This window comes from Phyllobates terribilis, unplaced genomic scaffold (genome assembly GCF_046119375.1).
Source record: "Phyllobates terribilis strain yellow unplaced genomic scaffold, ASM4611937v1 Scaffold_115__1_contigs__length_5345438, whole genome shotgun sequence".
Classification (NCBI taxonomy): domain Eukaryota; kingdom Metazoa; phylum Chordata; class Amphibia; order Anura; family Dendrobatidae; genus Phyllobates; species Phyllobates terribilis.
In genome coordinates this window covers 1289623-1312738 of record NW_027362875.1, presented here as the reverse complement: position 1 = coordinate 1312738, position 23116 = coordinate 1289623, and the positions used below count along the sequence as shown (strand labels likewise).

The window sequence follows — 23116 nt, the reverse complement described above, 5'->3', positions numbered from 1 at the left end:
TTAGCTATATTAGGAGGCTTGTAGCAAAGTCCAGTTAGCAGCTTTCCATTATTGCCATTTCCATGTACATTACCCATACTGACTTTACATCAGGGATGTAAAGCTCAAAACATGTAGAGGGCCAAAATGAAAAACTTGGACAAAGTTGTGGACCAACCAGTATACAGTATAATGGGCCCCACATAGTCCTCCATACAGAATAATGGGCCCCACAAAGTCCTCCATTCAGTATGATTGGCCCCACAAAGCTTTCCATACAGTAAAATGGATCCCACAAAGTCCTCCATGCAGAATAATGGCCCCACATAGATGTGGTGGTTCTGGTGTCGTGGGTCAAATATAATCACCAAGAGTTGGGCATGTGTGCTGTACATTGTCGAAACTGCCCCCCATGTCGTCATTGAGCTTGAGGTCTTAAGTTGGTTCTAACGAAAATACCCACCCGTCTACCTATTTTTCTTTCCTATCCATTTGAATGTAGTGTAACCATCTATGTTTGACACCAAGTCATGGCTTTCATCCAACCAGGTTTCTGTAATCTGTGGCTGACCTAAGAGTCTAATTCATTCATTTTGTTTTCAAGACTTCTTTCATTTGCCTGCAGACATTTAATACTATTAGCACATTTATTACTGCTACTCGCCTCCTTACTTTCCTTGAATGTCTCACTCTGTCTATTCTACCCCCTTATTTGCACGGCTACCCTCCCTCCCCCAGATCCTAGTTTGAAAGCTCCTCCATCCATCTGACCATTTTTTTTCCCAGCACATCTGCTTTCTCCCCATTGAGGTGCAGCCTGTAGCCGACAGAGAAGTCAGCCCAGTTCTCCATGAACCTAAACCCTTTCTTCCTGACAATTATCTCCTTAAGTTCCCGCTGACTTTCTAGTGACGTAGTGGTATCAGCAGTATTTCTGAAAACACCAAAATGCCCTTCAGTAAGGTTATCAATAAGGGAACAACAAAAACATTAAACTTTAGGAGGGCGAAGTTTGATCAGCTGATAGAAAACCTTCAACTTATTGACTGGGACAAAGTTCTTAATCAAGGAAATACGAATAGTAAATGGGAAACCTTCAAAAGAATTCTGAATACTCAGTGCGAGAGGTATATACCATATGGGAATAAAAGGGCCAGAAATAAGAGGAAACCAATATGGTTGAACAAGAACGTAAAAGGGGCGTTAAATAGCAAAAAAGAGGCATTGAAGAGATTAAAACAGGAAAACAGTAAGGAGGCACTAATGTGTTACAAGGAAAAAACGAGAACCTGTAAAAAACAAATAAAAATAGCGAAGGAGGAAACAGAGAAACGTATTGCTAGAGAAAGTAGATCAAATCCCAAACTGTTCTTTACGTATATAAATAGTAAAAGGATTAAATCGGATAATATTGGAGCGATAAAAAGTGAGGAAGGCAAAATCATAGAGAAAGGTGAGGATAAAGCTAATCTATTAAATAATTTTTTTCGACAACTTTCACAAAGGAAATAGAACTAACAGGAGAAATGAGAAGTGACAAGCTTAATCCTCCACTAAGTATGACAAATCTAACCCAAGCTGGGGTACAGAAACGCCTCAGTAACATTAAAATAAACAAATCACCAGGACCTGATGGCATACACCCACGGGTACTAAGGGAACTAAGTAATGTGATAGACCGTTATATCTTATATTTAAGGACTCTGAGACTGGGTCTGTACCACTTGATTGGCGACAGGCGAATGTAGTGCCAATATTCAAAAAGGGAGCGAAAAGTGACGCCGGAAACTATCGGCCGGTGAGTCTGACGTCCGTTGTGGGCAAAATTTTTGAAAGCTTCATTAAAGAGGCAATTACGGAGCATCTTGATGCTAATAATCTTTTAATCCCGAACCAACATGGATTCATGAGGAATCGCTCCTGCCAAACAAACCTGATTGACTTCTACGAGGAGGTTAGCTCTCGAGTAGATCAGGGGGAACCAATGGATGTCGTGTATCTCGACTTCTCAAAAGCGTTCGATAGCGTGCCACATAATAGGTTGGTATACAAATTGAGAATGATGGGGCTGGGGGAAAATGTCTGCAAGTGGGTAGCTAACTGGCTAAAGCATAGAAGGCAGAGGGTGGTTATAAATGGAATATACTCAGATTGGGTAAGCGTCACTAGTGGGGTACCACAGGGGTCTGTACTAGGCCCAATGTTATTTAATATCTTTATTAACGACATAGTCAACGGGATAAATAGTAAAATATCAATATTTGCAGATGACACAAAGTTATGTAAAACAATTAATACAAAAGAGGACAGTGCAGACCTACAGAGGGATTTGGATAAGCTGGGTAGGTGGAGCATTAAATGGCAAATGAGGTTTAACGAGGAGAAATGTAAGGTCATACATATGGGAAGGAAAAATGGAAGTCACCAGTACTCACTGAATGGGAAATCATTGGGGCATTCAGAGATGGAGAAGGACTTGGGCATCTTAATTGATAGCAAACTAAATTGGAGTGCCCAAAGTCAGGAAGCTGCTGTAAGGGCAAACAGGGTAATGGGATGTATCAGAAGAGGTATAGCTGCAAAGGATGAGAACATTGTTCTTCCACTGTACAAAGCTCTGGTCAGACCACACTTGGAATACTGTGTTCAGTTATGGGCCCCAATATATAGAAAGGATATAAATGAGCTTGAAAAGGTACAAAGGAGGGCAACAAAATTAATAAAGGGAATGGAGGGACTGCAATACCCAGAGAGGTTGGCAAAACAAGGACTATTCAGCCTGGAAAAGAGAAGGTTGAGGGGGGACATAATAAATGTGTACAAATATGTTAGGGGACAGTATAGAGATCTTGCCCGGGATTTGTTCAAAAGGAGGGATATTACGGTAACAAGAGGGCATTCACTAAGACTGGAAGAGAAAAGGTTCCAGCACCAGCATAGGAAGGGGTTCTTTACGGTAAGAGCAGTGAGAATATGGAATTCACTGAGTGAGGAGACGGTAATGTCAGATTCACTACACCAGTTCAAGCGGGGACTGGATGCATTTCTAGATACCAGGCAGATTTCAGCATATACTTAAAAATAAAATAAAATAGTAGGTTGATACAGGGATTTATTCTGACTGCTGGTTTCAGAGTCGGGAGGGAATTTTTCCTCAGGTGAAGATTGGATAAATCATTTGGGGCTTTTGCCCTCCTCTGGATCAACTTTAGCAATTACAGAACTAACAGGTCGAACTTGATGGACGCAAGTCTTTATTCGGCTTTACAAACTATGTTACTATGTTATGTAGGTCACTTGCGCTCAACACTAGTCGCCTGTCACGCTGTCTCTGTATACTGGAGGTAGGGGGCCTAAGCTGACCCTAAGCTGGGGCCCTGACTAATCCCTCTACCTGGAGGTACTGTTAAAGGTACAGAGGTCCAGGCCGCCAGCGTAACCCCTACCTCCTGAGGATCCCTGCACCTAAGTAATCTAGTCCTGAGAAGGACCCCGATCACAACAAAAGGGGACGAGTAATAAGATGCCCACACTCAGTACTTTGACGAACGAGACAGTACAAGGGAAAAACCAAAACCACCTTGCATACAAAAACTACACAACTACAACAGAGGGAACACCAACGGGAAAGGAGATAAATGATAAAGCGAGGAAGGGAAAAAACTCTCCGAATACACTTATCTCTGAAACTCCAAATACCACGATCCGCTCTGTTAGTCTGCATGAAATGCTTTCACCGACACTTCCCTAACAGACCGGCAGGCATTTGAAGGAGTCTCACTACAGCAGCATTGATTGCAGCTGGGCGAGGCTGGACCTCATCTAGCACAGAGAGAGAGAGAGAGAATTAACTCCCTCACTGCCGAAAACCACAAAGCACCAAAAACTCAGCTGCGAGAAGTCAGGCTGTGTAATCGTGACGATCTTCGTGGCGACACACCCGTGACAGTACCCCCCCTTCTACGAGGGGCTCCGGACCCTCAGGGCCAGGTTTATCCGGGTGAGTCGTGTGGAAGGCCCGAACTAATCGGTCTGCGTTAATATCCGACGCAGGAACCCACATCCTCTCCTCAGGACCATACCCTTTCCAATGAACCAGGTACTGAAGGGACCGGCGATTAAAGCCTGAATCGATGACCCTCGATACCTGGAACTCCAAGTTACCATTGACCACCACTGGAGGGGGAGGTAAAGGTGACGGTACCACCGGCGCCACATACCTCTTAAGCAACGATCTGTGGAACACGTTGTGAATTTTAAACGTAGGGGGGAGGTCAAGACGGAATGCCACCGGATTAATTATAGAACTGATCCTGTACGGCCCGATGAACCTGGGACCCAGTTTCCAGGAGGGAACCTTAAGTTTTATATTCCTGGTAGACAACCATACCCGATCGTTCACACTTAGGTCCGGACCAGACACTCTCCTCCTATCAGCCATACGTTTGTATCGGTTCCCCATAGTATTCAGATTCTTCAGCACCCCTCTCCATACTGAAGCGAGTGATGAGGAAAATCGTTCCTCCTCAGGAACCCCCGAAGAGCCCCCCCTACTGAAAGTACAAAACTGGGGGTGAAAACCATATGCCCCAAAAAACGGGGACTTACCAGTGGACTCGCTCCGCCTATTATTAAGAGCAAACTCTGCCAGAGGTAAGAAAGAAGCCCAGTCCTCCTGGTTCTCTGACACAAAACACCGGAGATATGTCTCCAAGCTCTGGTTCATTCGTTCCGTCTGACCATTGGTCTGAGGATGAAAAGCCGATGAGAACGACAAATGCATCCCCCGCCGTGCACAAAACGCCTTCCAGAACTTGGACACAAACTGAGACCCCCGATCAGACACCACCTCGGAGGGTACCCCGTGAAGCCTCACAATCTCCCCAATGAACACCTGCGCAAGAGTTTTAGCATTAGGGAGAGCAGGAAGAGCGATAAAATGTGCCATCTTGCTGAACCTGTCCACTACAACGAGTATGACCGTTTTACCCGAAGACGGAGGGAGGTCCGTAATAAAGTCCATAGACAGATGAGTCCAAGGACGCTCCGGGATCTTCAAAGGTAAGAGGGCCCCAGACGGACGGGTATGTGAGGTCTTAGAGCGCGCACAAACCCCACAGGACGCGACAAAAGTTACCACCTCCTTATGTAAGTTAGGCCACCAAAACCGACGCGAGAGGAGATCCACAGTTGCTTTACTCCCCGGGTGTCCTGCAAAAACTGAGTTATGGTGTGCCTCGATCACCTTTTGTCGCAACTGATCTGGAACAAACAGTCTCCCCGGAGGTCCAACAGGGGCGTCCCCCTGAACCTCCAATACCTCCTCCTCCAGCTCAGAGCATACTGCCGAAACCACCACCCCCTCCTGAAGGATAGGAATCGGGTCGTCCGTATTCCCGGCCCCAGGGAAACTACGAGATAAGGCATCCGCCTTTACATTTTTTGACCCAGGACGATATGTAACGACAAAATTAAACCTGGTAAAAAACAATGACCACCTAGCTTGTCTGGGATTCAGACGTTTCGCGGACTCCAGATATAGCAGGTTCTTGTGATCGGTGATGACGGTGACCGGATGGACTGCCCCCTCCAAAAAATGGCGCCACTCCTCAAAAGCTAACTTAATGGCCAAGAGTTCCCTATTGCCGACATCGTAATTCCTCTCAGCGGACGACAATTTTTTAGAGAAAAAGGCGCACGGATGCCACTTACCAGGGGATGAACCTTGTGACAATACTGCTCCCACCCCTACCTCGGAAGCGTCTACCTCTACAATGAATGGCTGTGACGCATCAGGTTGAATGAGTATGGGTGCCGAGGCAAAACATTTTTTCAAGGAGGAAAATGCTTGACAAGCCTTGTCAGACCACCTAGAAAAATCCGTCCCCTTTTTAGTCATGTCTGTGAGAAGCTTAACCATGGACGAGAAATTACGAATGAACTTCCGGTAATAATTAGCAAACCCCAGGAAACGTTGTAGTGCCTTAAGATTCTCTGACCGATCCCACTCAAGAACTGCCCGCACTTTCCCAGGGTCCATACGAAAACCGGACGCTGAAACCAGGAAGCCTAAAAACTGGAGTTCCTGTACGGCGAACACACACTTTTCCCATTTGGCATACAGTTTATTATCCCGCAAGATCTGTAACACCTGCCTAACGTGCTCCTGATGAGACACCAGATCCGGCGAGTAAATTAAGATATCATCCAGATATATGACAACAAACTGTCCCACCAGGCGGCGAAAAATGTCATTAACAAAGTGTTGGAACACCGCCGGGGCATTAGTCAGACCGAATGGCATGACAAGGTTCTCATAATACCCCTCCGGAGTGTTAAACGCCGTCTTCCACTCATCCCCCTCCTTCATCCTAATCAGATTGTACGCCCCCCTAAGATCCAACTTAGAGAACCATTTGGCGCCCACGATCTGATTAAAGAGATCGGGAATAAGTGGGAGCGGATACGGATCTCGGACCGTAATCCGATTAAGTTCACGGAAATCCAGGCAAGGGCGTAGGCCTCCATCTTTCTTCTTAACAAAGAAGAACCCCACAGCCATCGGTGAAGATGAAGGTCTAATATGCCCCTTAGCCAGACTTTCTGAAATATAATCCTTCATGGCCTGCCTCTCAGGACCAGAAAGGTTATACAACCTAGCTTTAGGTAACTTGGCCTCAGGGAGCAGTTTTACAGAACAGTCATACTCGCGATGAGGAGGTAGTTCCTGACACCCTTTCTCCGAGAATACATCCTCAAAGTCCGCCAGAAATGGAGGTAAGACCCAAGGAGTAACCGCACCGATGACCGTGTTCATGCAGTTTTTATTACAGAATTTACTCCATTGGCTTATCTCTCTGGATTGCCAATTAATAACCGGGTTATGCTTAGTTAACCAAGGAAGGCCCAACACTATAGGAGTGGGAAGACCCTCCAACACGTAGCAAGACAACAGTTCTTTATGTATCGCCCCCACTTGAAGTTTTACGTTATGCACAGCTTGCAAAAAACTTCCCTGACCGAGAGGCCTGGCATCGATCGAGAATATGGGGATGGGTTTAGCCAACTCACTCAATCGCATACCTTGAACCCGGGCAAACCGAGCGTCCACCAGATTAGCCCCGGCCCCACTATCCAGAAGAACAGATATCCTCTCAGTTCTCGTACCCACCACCACCTCCGCCGGTACGAGAAACTGAGACGAACCTAGGGACGAAATACCTACTCCCAGATTGCCGTCCACCACACAACCTGGGATCAACAGTTTTCCGACGACTCTTCACTCTGCAAGGGACGGGATGGACACCCCCCAATAAAATGTCCCTTTCTCCCGCAGAAGAAACACCTTCCTGTCTTATGGCGCACCACCGGTCCCCTCCCCCGAAATGATGTCCCTCCTAATTGCATAGGCTCCTCTGGACTGACCAGGGGAACCACCATATGAGGGGACCTTGTAGGAGGTGGAGTCATCACAGGGGGTGGAGTTATCCCGCACCTCTCCCGAAGCTGTCTGTCAACGCGAATAGCAAGGGCCATAGCGGCTTCCAGTGACGCGGGAGAGTCATACTGTGCCAACACATCCTGTAATTTGTCGGATAAACCTTGACAAAACTGGCTCCTAAGAGCCGGGTCATTCAACTGGGTGTCCGTGGCCCACCTACGGAACTCCGAACAGAATTCCTCCGCCGGACGATCTCCCTGCTGGATCCTACGTAACTTAGACTCAGCAAGGGAGATCCGATCCGGGTCATCATATACGAGTCCCAGAGCAGCGAAAAACCTATCCACTGACTGGAGAGCCGAGGAACCCGAGGGAAGAGAGAACGCCCAAGATTGTGGGTCCCCTTGTAGGAGCGAGATGACAATTCCCACCCTTTGTTCTTCACTCCCCGATGACAGAGGCCGCAGCCGAAAGTACAACTTGCATGCCTCCCGGAAAACAAAAAACTTGTCCCGCCCCCCAGTGAACCTGTCAGGGAGAGCTACTTTAGGTTCTGGTCCGGCTTGCTCCTGAGGATACAAAACCTTGGACCTAACGTCCGCCAGCTCCATGGACAAACTCTGCAACTGCCGAGCTAGACCGGCTACTGGATCCATGGTAGCTGGAGAAAATCTAAGTGGTCGGTGAAAATGTCACGCTGTCTCTGTGTACTGGAGGTAGGGGGCCTAAGCTGACCCTAAGCTGGGGCCCTGACTAATCCCTCTACCTGGAGGTACTGTTAAAGGTACAGAGGTCCAGGCCGCCAGCGTAACCCCTACCTCCTGAGGATCTCTGCACCTAAGTAATCTAGTCCTGAGAAGGACCCCGATCACAACAAAAGGGGACGAGTAATAATATGCCCACACTCAGTACTTTGACGAACGAGACAGTACAAGGGAAAAACCAAAACCACCTTGCATACAAAAACTACACAACTACAACAGAGGGAACACCAACGGGAAAGGAGATAAAGGATAAAGCGAGGAAGGGAAAAAACTCTCCGAATACACTTATCTCTGAAACTCCAAATACCACAATCCGCTCTGTTAGTCTGCATGAAATGCTTTCACCGACACTTCCCTAACAGACCGGCAGGCATTTGAAGGAGTCTCACTACAGCAGCATTGATTGCAGCTGGGCGAGGCTGGACCTCCTCTAGCACAGAGAGAGAGAGAATTAACTCCCTCACTGCCGAAAAACACAAAGCACCAAAAACTCAGCTGCGAGAAGTCAGGCTGTGTAATCGTGACGATCTTCGTGGCGACACACCCGTGACATAGCCATATCCTCATCATTTTTTTCTTTACTTTTGAAAAAATCCCAACCCTAACATAACCCTAACCTTAACACAACTCTAGTCCTAACTGTAACCCTAATCCTAACCCCAACCCTAACTCTAACACAACCCTAACCCTACCCCAAGGGATCTTTTCACTATAAAGAGGCAGCAGAGTTTCTCTGGACTCTATCTGGCCTCTGTTTAGCGCTGTCCTTTTTTTCAGAGGTTCACAAAACTGTGGCTAATGGCACTTTTATGCACATCTAATTAAAAGACAGACACCGTGGGATCACAGGCAAGACTGCGTCCACGTTGCCTCCATCTGACTCATTACAGGGAGTCTTCCGCAGGGGGTTCCATCTGAATCATGTATTTCAGAGATTTACACAGAAACCCCGGTGTAAGCCCTCAGCGCAGAATACAGGATAAATGTGAGCTGAGCCATCCTGCGATCTTTGGGAGGCAGAATGAACAAATCAGCAGCAGGTAAATAATTGATTTTATTTATTTTTTATACCGTTCCTCATGTGGTATACCATATTTTTCGGACTATAAGATGCACTGGACCATATGACGCACCTAGGTTTTAGAGGAGGAAAAAAAAAATGTAAGCAAAAAATGTGGTCATGATGCACTTTTAAGGGGGAGGGGGTCTTCTGCTGACACTGGTATAGGGGTAATGTCCCCCAATTCTGACAATATCCCATATTCTGATATATGTGCCCCCCCCTTCCTTTTATACGTGGTCCCCATCCCCATCCTGATATGCCTGACATCCCTCCATCCTGGTATGCATGGCACCCCTCATCCCTATCCTGGTATGCATGGCACTCCTCATCCCTATACTGGTATGCATGGCACCCCTAATCCCTATCCTGGTATGCATGGCACCCCTCATCCCTATCCTGATATGCACGACACCCCTCATCCCTGTCCTGGTATGCATGGCACCGCTTATCCCTGTCCTGGTATGCATGGCACCCCTCATCCCTGTCCTGGTATGCATGGCACCCCTCATCCCTGTCCTGGTATACATGGCACCCCTAATCCCCATCATGCTGCACATTAAAAAAAAATAAACACTCCTACTCACCTCTCTTCTCTCCTCCAGCGCTGCGTCCTGTCTGCCTGCACTGATCTTTCCATGTGAGCCGCGCATGACGTCACTGCGATGCGCGGCTCACATAGAAAGCTCAGCTGCCGGAAGACACTGTTCCCCACGCCGGGACTGTGTGCACGGGGAGCAGTGACTTCACTCTCCTTCATAGCGGCACACAGCGGAGCTGCGCTGCGGCTGCTGCTGGCTATCTCCTGTGCTCGCTCATTAAAGGGCATGAATATTCAAACCCTCCCCACGCCCATGGGCGTGGAGAGAGGTTGAATATTCATGCCCTTTAACAGAGTGCACAGGTGATTCCGGCAGCAGCAGGAGCCGCAGCGTGGCTACACTGTGTACCGCTATTAAGGAGCATGAATATTCAGTGCTCCCCACGTCCCATGGGGCGTGGGGAGCAGTGAATATTCATTTTCTTTAGCAGCAGGGACAGTGCAGGCTGCAGCGGGCGGCTGCTGCCTCCTGTGCCCCGCTCCTCCACCGCTACCGCTCCCCCCACACCCCACATATATAAACACCACCCACCCCCAACATTCGGACCATAAGACGCACCCCCCATTTTCCTCCAAAATTTGGGAGGAAAAAAGTGCGTCTTATGGTCCGAAAAATACGGTAAGTGATTAGACTACTTTATTCTTTGGGTCGGTGCGATTAGTGATACCAGATTTATATCGGGTTTTTATGTTTGGCTGCTGTCACACTAAAATACACTTATTTTTGCAAAGACTAGTTTTTGCATCGCCATATTTTGATAGCTATAATTTTTCCATATTTCGACCGACAAAGTCATGTAAAGGTTTGCTTTTTGCCGGACAATTTGAAGTTTTTATTGGTGCCATTTTCTGGCATGTGACATTGTTTAATGGCTTTTTATTCCAATTTTTGGGAGGAATAAACAAAAACCAACAGTTCAGGAAGTTTTTTTTTTATGCTGTTCCACATGTAGGGTGACCACTGAATTTAAATTCTTAGTGATATTGGACGTTTTTTGATATCTGAATTATTTCTGTCGTTACAGAGTGTCCAAGTAAAAAATTGTTTGATTAAATCCAAAATGGATCTTAAAGGCAGAGAACAGGTCTGGCAATCTAAGGCTATAGACATTTTTAAAAAAGGTAGTACATGTGGTTTTAGTGACACCTCCACCTCAAATAAAGAAACCATAGGTCAATACAAAAATCTATTATTCAAGAAAAACAAACTTTGGTGGACCAAAACTTCACTTGAGAATTATCTAGATCAAAAAATAATTCCTGGGAGTCTGAGAATCCAGCTTTTTCCCACTTTAGAACTTGAAGATGAAACCCTTGTTAGTAAATGGATCACAGTAGCCACTACATGCTCCATGTTGTTCATTAAGATCAAAGTGGACAAAAATACCTCCTAAGGCTAAGTGCCAACGATGCAGAAATGCTGTAGATTTTTTCCGCATCTCCCTAGCAGGAAAAACGCATGCGGATTTTACATGCGTTTTTCCGGCCATATAGAAGCGTTTGTCAAGCGTTTTTGCATGCATTTCCGCATGCGGGTTATCAAGCGCTTTAACAAGCAATTTTAGCATCACTTGGAAAAGTGCTTCACAACTTGGTCACACTATATAATTCCATGCAACGGGCATGGATTTATATAGTGTGACCAAGTAATAGTTAAAAAAAAAGAATAAAAATGGTAAAAAATAAAAATAAACATTATACTTACCCAGGGGTGGATTAAGAGTAGCAAGGGCCCCGGGCAGTTTAGAAGGCGCGGGCCCCCCCCCCCCCACACACACCTGATTTATCACGTGACATGTCACATGATCCCCTGTGATAGATCATGTGATAGTTCACGGGAAATTAATTTGGCACAATATTAATTTTGCTTGCTTATCTGAGAGCAGCACAATATTGGGGCAGATACCCTGATTCCAGCGATGTGTCACTTTTTCAGCTGCTTGTTGTCATTTTGAGAAAATCACCGTTTTATCTGCTGCAGATCTAGCAGCTCTCTGAATGCTGTGCTCTGTATAGCCCCACCCACACCACTGATTGGCAGCTTTCTGCCCATGCTCAGTGTACACAGAAATCTACTGATCAGTGATGGGGGTGGGGTCCTACAGAACTTACTAGTCATCTAGTGATAATTACCTTCTGACAAATCAATGATTTTATCAAAACAACACTAAGCAGCCCAGTAAGTGACACATTACTGGAATCAGTGCCTCTAACCCTACATTATGCTGCTCTCAGATTAGGTGGCAAAAACCTGATGACAGATTCCCTTTAAAGGAGCTGTAAAGACAAAAAAGTTTGTATTAAAAAAAATACAAGCCATTTGTTAAATTAACTTTTTTTCATTGTTAATTCACATTAGACTGTATCTTCAACACTTTTGTCAGCAGGTCTTATTACAGACTCTGAATAGGGCAGCTCTCTCCCTCTCCCTCAGCAGAAAGTCACAGCATGGTTAAAAAACGGGATCTTTTATGATTTTCTCATAATAAATAAAAAAGGACATGCAAGTCCTCCAAACTATTTTCCGTTTCTCTATAGGGGAGGTCCTAAATCTTTCTTGTTCTTTAGTTGATCACATGTCAAAAAGGCAAAGCATTTACTATGAACTCGCCTAAAAAAATATACACTTGGAGAGTAATATCATCATCTGCATGTAAATACTCCTTGACTCTAAGGGCTCGCTCACACTGTCGTATAACACGGCCGAATGCTATGTGATGTTTTATCGGATAGGACTCGGCCCTATGTTATACTATGGGACAGTGCGATTATTGGCATGAGAAAATAATCTCATTCGATATTCGGACCATGTGCACCCATACAAGTCTATGGGTGCACGTAAAACATTGGACTGCACTCGGATGTCATCCAAGTGCAGTCCGATGAACACTCACAGAGACTATGGAGAAGATGGAGAAATTAAGCTCTCCATCTTCTCCATATCTGTGCTGCGAGAGAATCAGATCACACTCAGTTGAAGCTCTCACAGAGTTTGAGCCGAGTGTCATTAGCATAATTGGCCCTATTCTCTTGCATGAGAGAATATATGGCTTAGTGAGTGGACCCTAAAACTGAATAGTAGTGACGGACAGGCACCTCACAAGCGGGATCCATGTAGCTCTCAGATGTCATGTAGGTAGGGCTTCACTCCATGGGGTAGGGCTTAATTTCAAGGTATATAAAAAAATGAACTTCAAATAAAAATTAAATGAACACAAAAAGCAATAATTGAATTATTTTTTTCGTATTTATGTTTGCAGCCCCTTTAAAAACCCTTTGAGGACCAAGGCACATATATGTCCCATAGTTTTAAACTGGAAAAAAATTTGATTGAATAAAATTTAAGGTCCTCAAAGGTTTAAGTAGGTCAATAATTCATATGAATACTTGCTCATACAATTGCACATGCCAAAAGATGAAGAAGAACAGAATCAAAAATATGACATTAAGTGGAGTACTTACAGGTATTCAAGGTGAAAGAGACCAGCAAAGGCATCGTCTCGAATGACAATAAATGAGTTAGAATTCAACAAGACAGCAGGTTAGAAGCGAACCAGACTTTATGGTGCTCAGAATTAGTCAAGCAGAATTTATTGACTGCTCTTGCAAAGCACTGAGACTCCCGCTGTGTATAGATGGCGCCGTGCGGCCTCCCGCTGTGTATAGATGGCGCCGTGCGGCGTCCCGCTGTGTATAGATGGCGCCGTGCGGCCTCCCGCTGTGTATAGATGGCGCCGTGCGGCCTCCCGCTGTGTATAGATGGCGCCGTGCGGCCTCCCGCTGTGTATAGATGGCGCCGTGCGGCCTCCCGCTGTGTATAGATGGCGCCGTGCGGCCTCCCGCTGTGTATAGATGGCGCCGTATAGATGGCTACGTGCGGCCTCCTGCTGAGTATAGATGCCACACGGCGCTCCCCCCAGAGACAGCAGGAGGCCGCACAGCGCCATCTATACTCAGCGGGAGACCGCACGTAGCCATCTATACTCAGCGGGAGGCCGCACGTAGCCATCTATACACAGCAGGAGGCCGCACGGCGACATCTATACTCAGCAGGGGGCCGCACGTAGCCATCTATACACAGCGGGGGGCGCACGTAGCCATCTATACACAGCGGGGGGCCGCACGGAGCCATCTATACACAGCGGGGGGCCGCACGGCGCCCCCCCCGAGACATCAGGAGGCCGCACGGCGCCAACTATACTCAGCAGGAGGCCGCATGCAGTCATGCACACACACAAACATATACAGACACGCATAAACACATTTGAAACACAAAAATACATACAAACAGACATCACACTGACATCTGCCCACACACACACACACACAAACAGACATCACACACACACACACACACACACCTGCCCACACTCACGCACACATCTGTGTGTGTGTATGTATAGTGTGTGTGTGTGTGTGTATAATGTGTGTGTATGTATAGTGTGTGTATAATTTGTGTGTGTGTATTTTTTTTTTTAAGTTAAAAACAAGTAAAATGCTTGTGGCATCAATATCAAGACTCCAGATATAAGGGCCTATTCACACTGAATTTTGCAATGCATTCATCTCCTCTTTCCAGGCTTCTATCTAAATCCCTGAAAAATGGCATTCAGATGTGCCTTGACATAGCCATTGATTTGAACAAAGGCAAACCGAGGCTAAAGTCTGAATCTTTAGGCTCCATTTTCTCTGCTTTCAGATGTCTCATTTCAGACAGCACAATCCTGAATTTCAGGGATTCAGTTGTAAGCCTTGTGTAAAGACCTGAATGCAGCGCTGAATGTAGTGTGAATAGGTCCTTACATCCTACACCACCTCAGGGGATTGTTGTTATGGAGTATTGCCCCTGGGTGGCCGCAGTTATGACCACCACCAGGGCTCGCGGTCACCCACCCTAGCTTTGGTATTCTGGGGAGCTGGTATAATGAATATCTGAGAAGAGCCCTAGAAAAGCAAGAACATTGGACAACCAAGAGGTGGTGGCCTCAAGTCAGGTGTAGTGTTCAACAGGGCAAGACTTTCTAACCTGCCCACACACACACACACACATATATACACACACCTGCCCACACAGACACACACACCCACACACACACACCTGCCCACACACACACACACACCTGCCCACCCACACACCTGCCCACCCACACACACACACACACTGGACATGGGTATACAGAGGATATGCAGCCGGTAGCATGCATACACACACACACACACACTGGACAGGGGTATACAGAGGATATGCAGCCGGCAGCATGCATATACACACACACACACACTGGACAGGGGTATACAGAGTATATGCAGCCGGCAGCATGCATATACACACATACACACACTGGACAGGGGTATACAGAATATATGCAGCCGGCAGCATGCATATACACATACACACACTGGACAGGGGTATACAGAATATATGCAGCCGGCAGCATGCATATACACACACACACACACACACTGGACAGGGGTATACAGAGTATACGCAGCCAGCAGCATGCATATACACATACACACACTGGACAGGGGTATACAGAGTATATGCAGCCGGCAGCATGCATATACACATACACACACTGGATAGGGGTATATAGAGTATATGCAGCCGGCAGCATGCATATACACACACAAACACACACACACTGGACATGGGTATACAGAGGATATGCAGCCGGCAGCATGCATATACACACACACACTGGACAGGGGTATACAGAATATATGCAGCCGGCAGCATGCATATACACATACACACACTGGACAGGGGTATACAGAGTATACGCAGCCAGCAGCATGCATATACACATACACACACTGGACAGGGGTATACAGAGTATATGCAGCCGGCAGCATGCATATACACATACACACACTGAACAGGGGTATAGAGAATATGCAGCCGGCAGCATGCATATACACACACACACACACTGGACATGGGTATACAGAGGATATGCAGCCGGCAGCATGCATATACACACACACACTGGACAGGGGTATACAGAGTATAGGCAGCCGGCAGCATGCATATACACACACACACTGGACAGGGGTATACAGAGTATATGCAGCGGGCAGCATGCATATACACACACACACACACACTGGACAGGGGTATACAGAGGATATGCAGCCGGCAGCATGCATATATATACACACACACACTGGACAGGGGTATACAGAGGATATGCAGCCGGCAGCATGCATATATACACACACACACACACTGGACAGGGGTATACAGAGGATATGCAGCCGGCAGCATGCATATATACACACACACACACACACACACACACACACACTGGACAGGGGTATACAGAGGATATGCAGCCGGCAGCATGCATATACACACACACACACACACACACACGTGTGTGAACCTGAACCACAAAGGAGCAAGTATGTACAAGTAGAATGAGGCCAAGCGTATAAAGCAATATGCCTAGTGCTTAGTGTAGCATGTCAATGATCCTGGGTTAGCCTAAAAATAATAACATATAGATGAGCTTAACTGTATAGCATAAGATGATTGTAGATATAAAGTGACCCTACACAGGCGGCGAGCCAACTGATGGGATCAGGGAATGAATCCCTCTTGTAAAAATTTAAATAGAGTCAATGACTAATGAAGGAAGTGTAATGTAAAGGCTCCGTCACACTTAGCGACGCTGCAACGACCCCGACAACGATACGACCTGTCAGGGATCGTTGCTGCGTCGCTATGTGGTCGCTGGTGAGCTGTCAAACAGGCAGGCTCACCAACGATCAGGGGAGCAGTGACATCGTCGAAAGAATCTTTCCACGATGTCCTGCTCCTGGTTACGAGCCAGCTGAAGCAGGATCAGGCTGGTAACTATGGTAAACATCGGGTTACTAGGGGCACACGCGCTCCTAGTAACCCGCTGTTTATCATGGTTACCACTCTGCTACAGTGAGCGGGAGGTTACCGCTCACTTAGCAGGCTCGTAACCATGATAAACAGCGGGTTACTAGGTGCGCGTGTGCCCCTAGTAACCCGATGTTTACCATAGTTACCAGCCTGATCGCTGCTCCCGCTGGTCACACACAGCGATGTGTGCTGACCAGCGGGAGAGCAACAACCAAAAAATGGTCCAGGACACTTTGCAGCGATCAGCGACCTCATAGCAGGGGCCTGATCGTTGCAAAGTGTCACACATAGCGACATCGCTGGTGAGGTCGCTGTTGCGTCACCAAAACCGTGACACAGCAGCGATCTCGCTAGCGATCTCGCTATGTGAGACGGGGGCTTAAGGTACGGAGTATTCCAAAGAGAGGGAAGGGGGAGGGGAAACAATGGACACAACACCAGATCAATGGCAGACAGTGTTATATATAAGAGGGGCTTAATGACCGGCTGTGGAGAGAAGTGCCCAGAAGATGCTGGTTAGGGGAAGTGTTCAACATGAGGGCCAGGTCAAAGCTTGTAGACAAGCAGACGAGATAGGTAATATGCCTTATACTTCTGCTCTAAGGGGTCCAGGGTACCGAGTATGCGCCACACTCTGCACCCTGGGCCACTTAGGTAATATGCCTTCCATGACGTCATGTTCGGTGTTTCTGCTTTGGGTTTTGGCTTGCAAAACGCAGATTTCATTAGAATAGATTGTGGACTCCATTAGCTGACCCCTGAGGTGGCAGAACACCCCCCCCCCCGGTGACCCCATATTGGAAACTTCACTGCCTAAGGAATTAATCTAGGGGTGTAGTAAGTAATTTGAACCCATAGGCGCCTTACAGAATTTTATAACATTGAGTCATGGAAATATGACATTTTAGTGGTAAAAATGCAATTTTTGTATTTGCTACAAATTTGTCAGGTACACAAGGGTTAATAGGTGAAACTGAACCCCATAATTTATTAAATAATATATCCTGAAAGCGGTGATGTCCCATATGTCATCAGAAATTAGTTAGCCCACACCTCAGGGGCCACTCATTGCCATGGTGACTCGATGTCATCATGACAACATCCGGGTGACCAGAGCTAACAAGTTATTTAGGTCATGTGCACAGTGCACGATCTACCTAACTGGTGTCAGTGCAGCACTAACCGTTATAAAGCATAGCAGCATAGCAAAGCTCCTGAATATATTATACACATACATGCAGTTGTGCTCAAAAGTTTACATACCCCGGCAGAATTTTTTATTTTTTGGCCTTGTTTCAGAGAATATGAATGATAAAGTTTTTTTGTTTTCTCCACTCATGGTTATTGGTTGGGTGAAGCTATTTATTGTCAAACTACTAAGTTTTCTCTTTTTATATCTTAATGACAACCAAAAACATCCAAATGACCCTGAGCAAAAGTTCACATACCCTGGTGATTTTGGCCTGATAACATGCACAGAATTTGACCCAAATGGGTTTGAATGGCTACTAAAGGTAACATCTCACCTGTGACCTGTTTGCTTGTAATCAGTGTGTGTGCGTAAAAGCTGAGTGAGTCTCTGGGATCCAGACAGACTCTTACATCTTTCATCCAGCCACTGACGTTTCTGGATTGTGAGTCATGGGGAAAGCAAAAGAATTGTCAATGGATCTACGGGAAAAGGTAGTTGAACTGTATAACACAGGAAAGGGATACAAAAAATATCCAAGGAATTGATAATGCCAGTCAGCAGCATTCAAACTATGATTAACAAATGGAAAATCAGGAGCTCTGTAAAAACCAAACCACGGTCAGTTAGACCAACAAAACTGTTGGCCACAACTGCTAGGAAAATTGTCTGGGATGCAAAGAAAAACCCACAAATAGCATCAGCTGAAATTCAGAACTTTCTGAAAACTATTGATGTGGCAGTTTCAAGATGCACAATAAGGAGGCACTTGAAGAAATATGGGCTGCATGGTCGAGTCGCCAGAAGAAAGCCATTACTGTGCAAATGCCACAAAGTATCTCACCTAGAATACGCCAAACAGCATAGAGACAAGCCTCAAAACTTCTGGAACAGGGTAATTTGGAGTGATGAGACCAAAATTGAACTTTTTGGCCACAATCATAAACGTTACATTTGGAAAGAGGTCAACAAGGCCTATGATAAAAAGGAACACCATTCCTACAGTAAAGCACGGAGGTGGATCGCTGATGTTTTGGGGATGTATGAGCTACAATGGCACAGGAAACTTGGTAAAAGTTGAAGGAAAGATGAATGCCGCACGTTATCAGCAAATACTGGAGGCAAATTTGCACTCATCAGCTCGCAAGCTGCGCATGGGACGTACTTGGACGTTCCAACATAACAATGATTCAAAACACAAGGCCAAGTCGACCTGTCATTGGCTACAGCAGAGCAAAGTGAAGGTTCTGGAGTGATCATCTCAGTCTCCTGACCTCAATATCATTGAGCCACTCTGGGGAGATCTCAGGCGCGCAGTTCATGCTAGACAGCCCAGGAATTTACAGGAACTGGAGGCTTTTTGCCAAGAAGAATGGGCAGCTTTACCATCTGAGAAATTAAAGAACCTCATCTACAACTACCACAAAATACTTCAAGCTGTCATTGATGTTAAAAGGGGGCAATACACGCTATTAAGAACTGGGGTATGTGAACTTTTGATCAGGGTCATTTGGATGTTTTTGGTTGTCATTAAGATTTAAAAAGAGAAAACACAGTAGTTTGACAACAAATGGCTTCATCCAACCAATAACCATGAGTTGAGAAAAAGTTTTTTTGTTATCATTCATATTCTCTGAAACAAGGCCAAGAAAGGAAAAATTCTGCCGGGGTATGTAAACTTTTGAGCACAACTGTAAGAGATTTCAAGAATGTGGAATGTTAATTGGAAGATCTAGGAACTGCAAGTTATCAGGCAGTAATGGGCAAGCTGAAAGGATATATAGGAGAGATGAATGTATGTGATCCTTATGGTATGTTGCTTTATTATTGCATGTACTGGTTTCTTGGTTTTGTCAAAAAAAAAAAACTAATCAAAAAAATCTCAAATGTATTGGATTAAAAAAAAAAAAGACTAAGAAAAAGTCTTCTCCACTGTGTGGGTTCTCTGGTGCCTAATCAAATCTGATTTCTGGTTAAAACATTTCCCACATTCTGAACATGAAAAAGGCTTCTCCCCTGTGTGAATTCTCTGGTGCTTAATCAAAGCTGATTTATGGTTGAAACATTTTCCACATTCTGAACAGGAAAAAGGCTTATCCCCTATGTGAATTCTCTGGTGTTTAACCAAATATGATTTATCGTTAAAACATTTCCCACATTCTGAACATGAAAAAGGCTTCTCCCCTGTGTGGGTTCTCTGGTGCTTAATCAAATCTGATTTCTGGTTAAAACATTTCCCACATTCTGAACATGAAAAAGGCTTCTCCCCTGTGTGGGTTCTCTGGTGCTTAATCAAATCTGATTTCTGGTTAAAACATTTCCCACATTCTGAACATGAAAAAGGCTTCTCCCCTGTGTGAATTCTCTGGTGCTTAATCAAATCTGATTTCTGGTTAAAACATTTCCCACATTCTGAACATGAAAAAGGCTTCTCCCCTGTGTGAATTCTCTGGTGCTTAATCAAATCTGATTTCTGGTTGAAACATTTTCCACATTCTGAACAGGTAAAAGGCTTCTCCCCTGTGTGAGTTCTCTGGTGCTTGACCAAAGCTGATTTCTGGTTAAAACATTTTCCACATTCTGAACAGGTAAAAGGCTTCTCCCCTATGTGAAGTCTCTGGTGCTTGACAAAATCTGATTTCTGGTTAAAATATTTCCCATATTTGGAACAAAAAAATCTATTGTCCGCTGTGTGTATTTTTTGATGTTTAAGAAAATACTTTTCAAGGGTAAAACTATTTCCATTTTCTGAACATGAAAATGGCTTCTTTCCTTTATGAGCAGTTCGTTTTGTAATGCTTATTTTGTGACTATGATTTTCCTTAGTAGTCGGTAATGAATCAGAAGACTGGACCTGTTTCATAGGATCAGATGACAGATCTTTGCTGTGAAGGGATGATGGTATATCTGGAGTAATGGCATTCACTTCAATTGTATCCTGTGGGATCCCAAGATCATCTGATTTAAAAATTGAAGATGTCAGCTGTCCATCTGATCTCCTGGTACAGTCATCTGCCAATGAATAAACAATTATTAATTTTGAATAAAATATCCCTGAAATTTATATTTTTGAACATTTCTACTTAAAACGCCTGTAGAAATGACAAGTTATTGACAGAATGACAGTGAAACGTGAAAACCTCATAGAATGAACCAGTAGAGCGTGGTGTTCAACTGCTTGTTCATTCTGCCTCCAAAATATGGAATAAGAAGCCATCAAACAATGTTATGTAGGCAAAAATGATACCAATAAAAACTTCTCATCCATAAAACAATCCAGCAATATCTGCTCTCCCAAAGTCAAATCTCCCCCTCACTTCTGAGCCTTGAAATGTGCCCAAACCACATTTAGCATCCATGTATTTGGCATTACTATAATAAGAAGAACCCACTTAATTTACGGTGTGTGTCTCCTGGAGCACAATCTGGGCACTATGTGTTGGGTAATAAAATGACACATTTGCAATTTTCACTCTCCAACATCCACTTCGTGCTAATTTCCGGAAAGTGCCTGTGGAATCGATACGTCTATAGATTAATTCACTGCGGGTTATAATTTCCAAAATGGAGTCACTTTGTTATATTAAAGACGTTGTCCAGTACTTTTTACAATTGCCCCAATGTCCCCCAATGTATTTACCCTGTACCCATAAGTCTTTTTGTAATTACCTTCTCCAGTCCTTCTTGCCTGTGAGCGGCATTATCTCTGGCCGCTCTCAGGCATCACGTGACCCCCGATAGCGTCACTCACAGGCTAGAAGGACAGCAGAAGGTGATTACAAAAATTCTTATGGGCACAGGGTAAATACATTGGGGTACATTGGTCAATTGTAAAAAGTACTGGACAACTTCTTTAAGGCTTCTGTAAATAGTGTGTCCAATCTCCCCTGGGATCTGCTCCCCCACGTCTGCTTCTGTCACCAGGCGCCGCCTTAATCATTCTGCAGGTAATGCTGGTGATGGATGAGACGTTAGAACCAGAAGCTCTGGGCGGCGCAGGCTCTGTCCAAACACTAAGATTAGGCAGCCTGGGACCTGTAGTACCATCCAGTCTGGCAGTATGGTTGTGTATTCTGTCCAGCTGAAGTAATCTACTCCCTGCTTCATCCAATCGGAAAGCATCGCACACTACTAAAGCTGGAAGCATATTGCCGCAAGCTGCCAGATACAGCCTTGTCCTCCTCTGGTTCAGTCCTCTGTGCTCAGCTCCCGGCTTGTGTATTTGTTTCTTCTTGTGACCATTTACTGACTACTCCTGTCTGATTTAGTATTTTCTCTGCCCTCCTGGTTATGACCCGGCTACCTGACTATTCTTCTTTGGGTTAAAGGATGATGAGCAAGGCAATCCCTGGGATCAGGAAAATGGAGTACATATCGCCAAGCCTATTCGTGGTAGCCATCTTTTGAGCTGCCAGGTGACCATGAACAGTGCCCCCAATACATTGTGTCGGAAATATATTCCAGCAAGATCTTCATTCATAAATGGCGCTCCTCCCCTTGTGCCCAGACAGTAGTGTATAACCGTATATAGAGTATTGTTGGATTCAAGAGAAGTTGGAAAATAATTTGTAAGGTCCATTTGTTTCCTTTTATCCTTTGTGAAGAATTCCAAAATTATCACCACATAAAGTGACACACGTCAGATTTGAAAATGGGCCCTGATAGGAACACAAAACAGGCTGCAGGAAGGGGTTAAATCGGAGTATTTTGGGCACTAACTACTGTAGTCAAAAACTGACTATAGACAAGAACACATCTACTAAAATGATCAAACTCAACAGTCTTCATCAGTAATAAATGAGTAACTAGTGGTGAAACCTCTCTGGGGTAATTAGAGTATGGGGCTCGGTGGCTCTTAGCAATCTAAACTATCATAAGGGACAATATTTTCTGTCAGGTGAGTTTCAAGAAGAAATATTAGACATTGAAACAGAACTTTTTATAATAGTGCAAAGATGAGGGGTCTTAAATTTAGATCTCGGGCATTGGGAAGAGGTAATGGAGACCTTCTTTTAAAGACTACCAGGGAGTTACAGAGTCAAATAAGTGAGTCAGGCCGATCACACCAAAATCAAACAAAATGAACCTGTAAAAAAAGACAGAATAAAAGATATGTTACATCCCCAACAACAACGTATATACAAGGGAGAGCTCCAACACTAAACCGGAGTCACACTCATTTATGGT

The 23116-nt window shown here is 45.2% G+C and overlaps 1 protein-coding gene across 1 annotated transcript in view; it reads right to left on the bottom strand.

The window, feature by feature from the left end:
* Positions 1-23116, bottom strand: part of LOC141201398 (uncharacterized) — a 147155-nt gene that overhangs the window by 57109 nt on the left and 66930 nt on the right. The gene's annotated exons all lie outside the window — the stretch shown is intronic.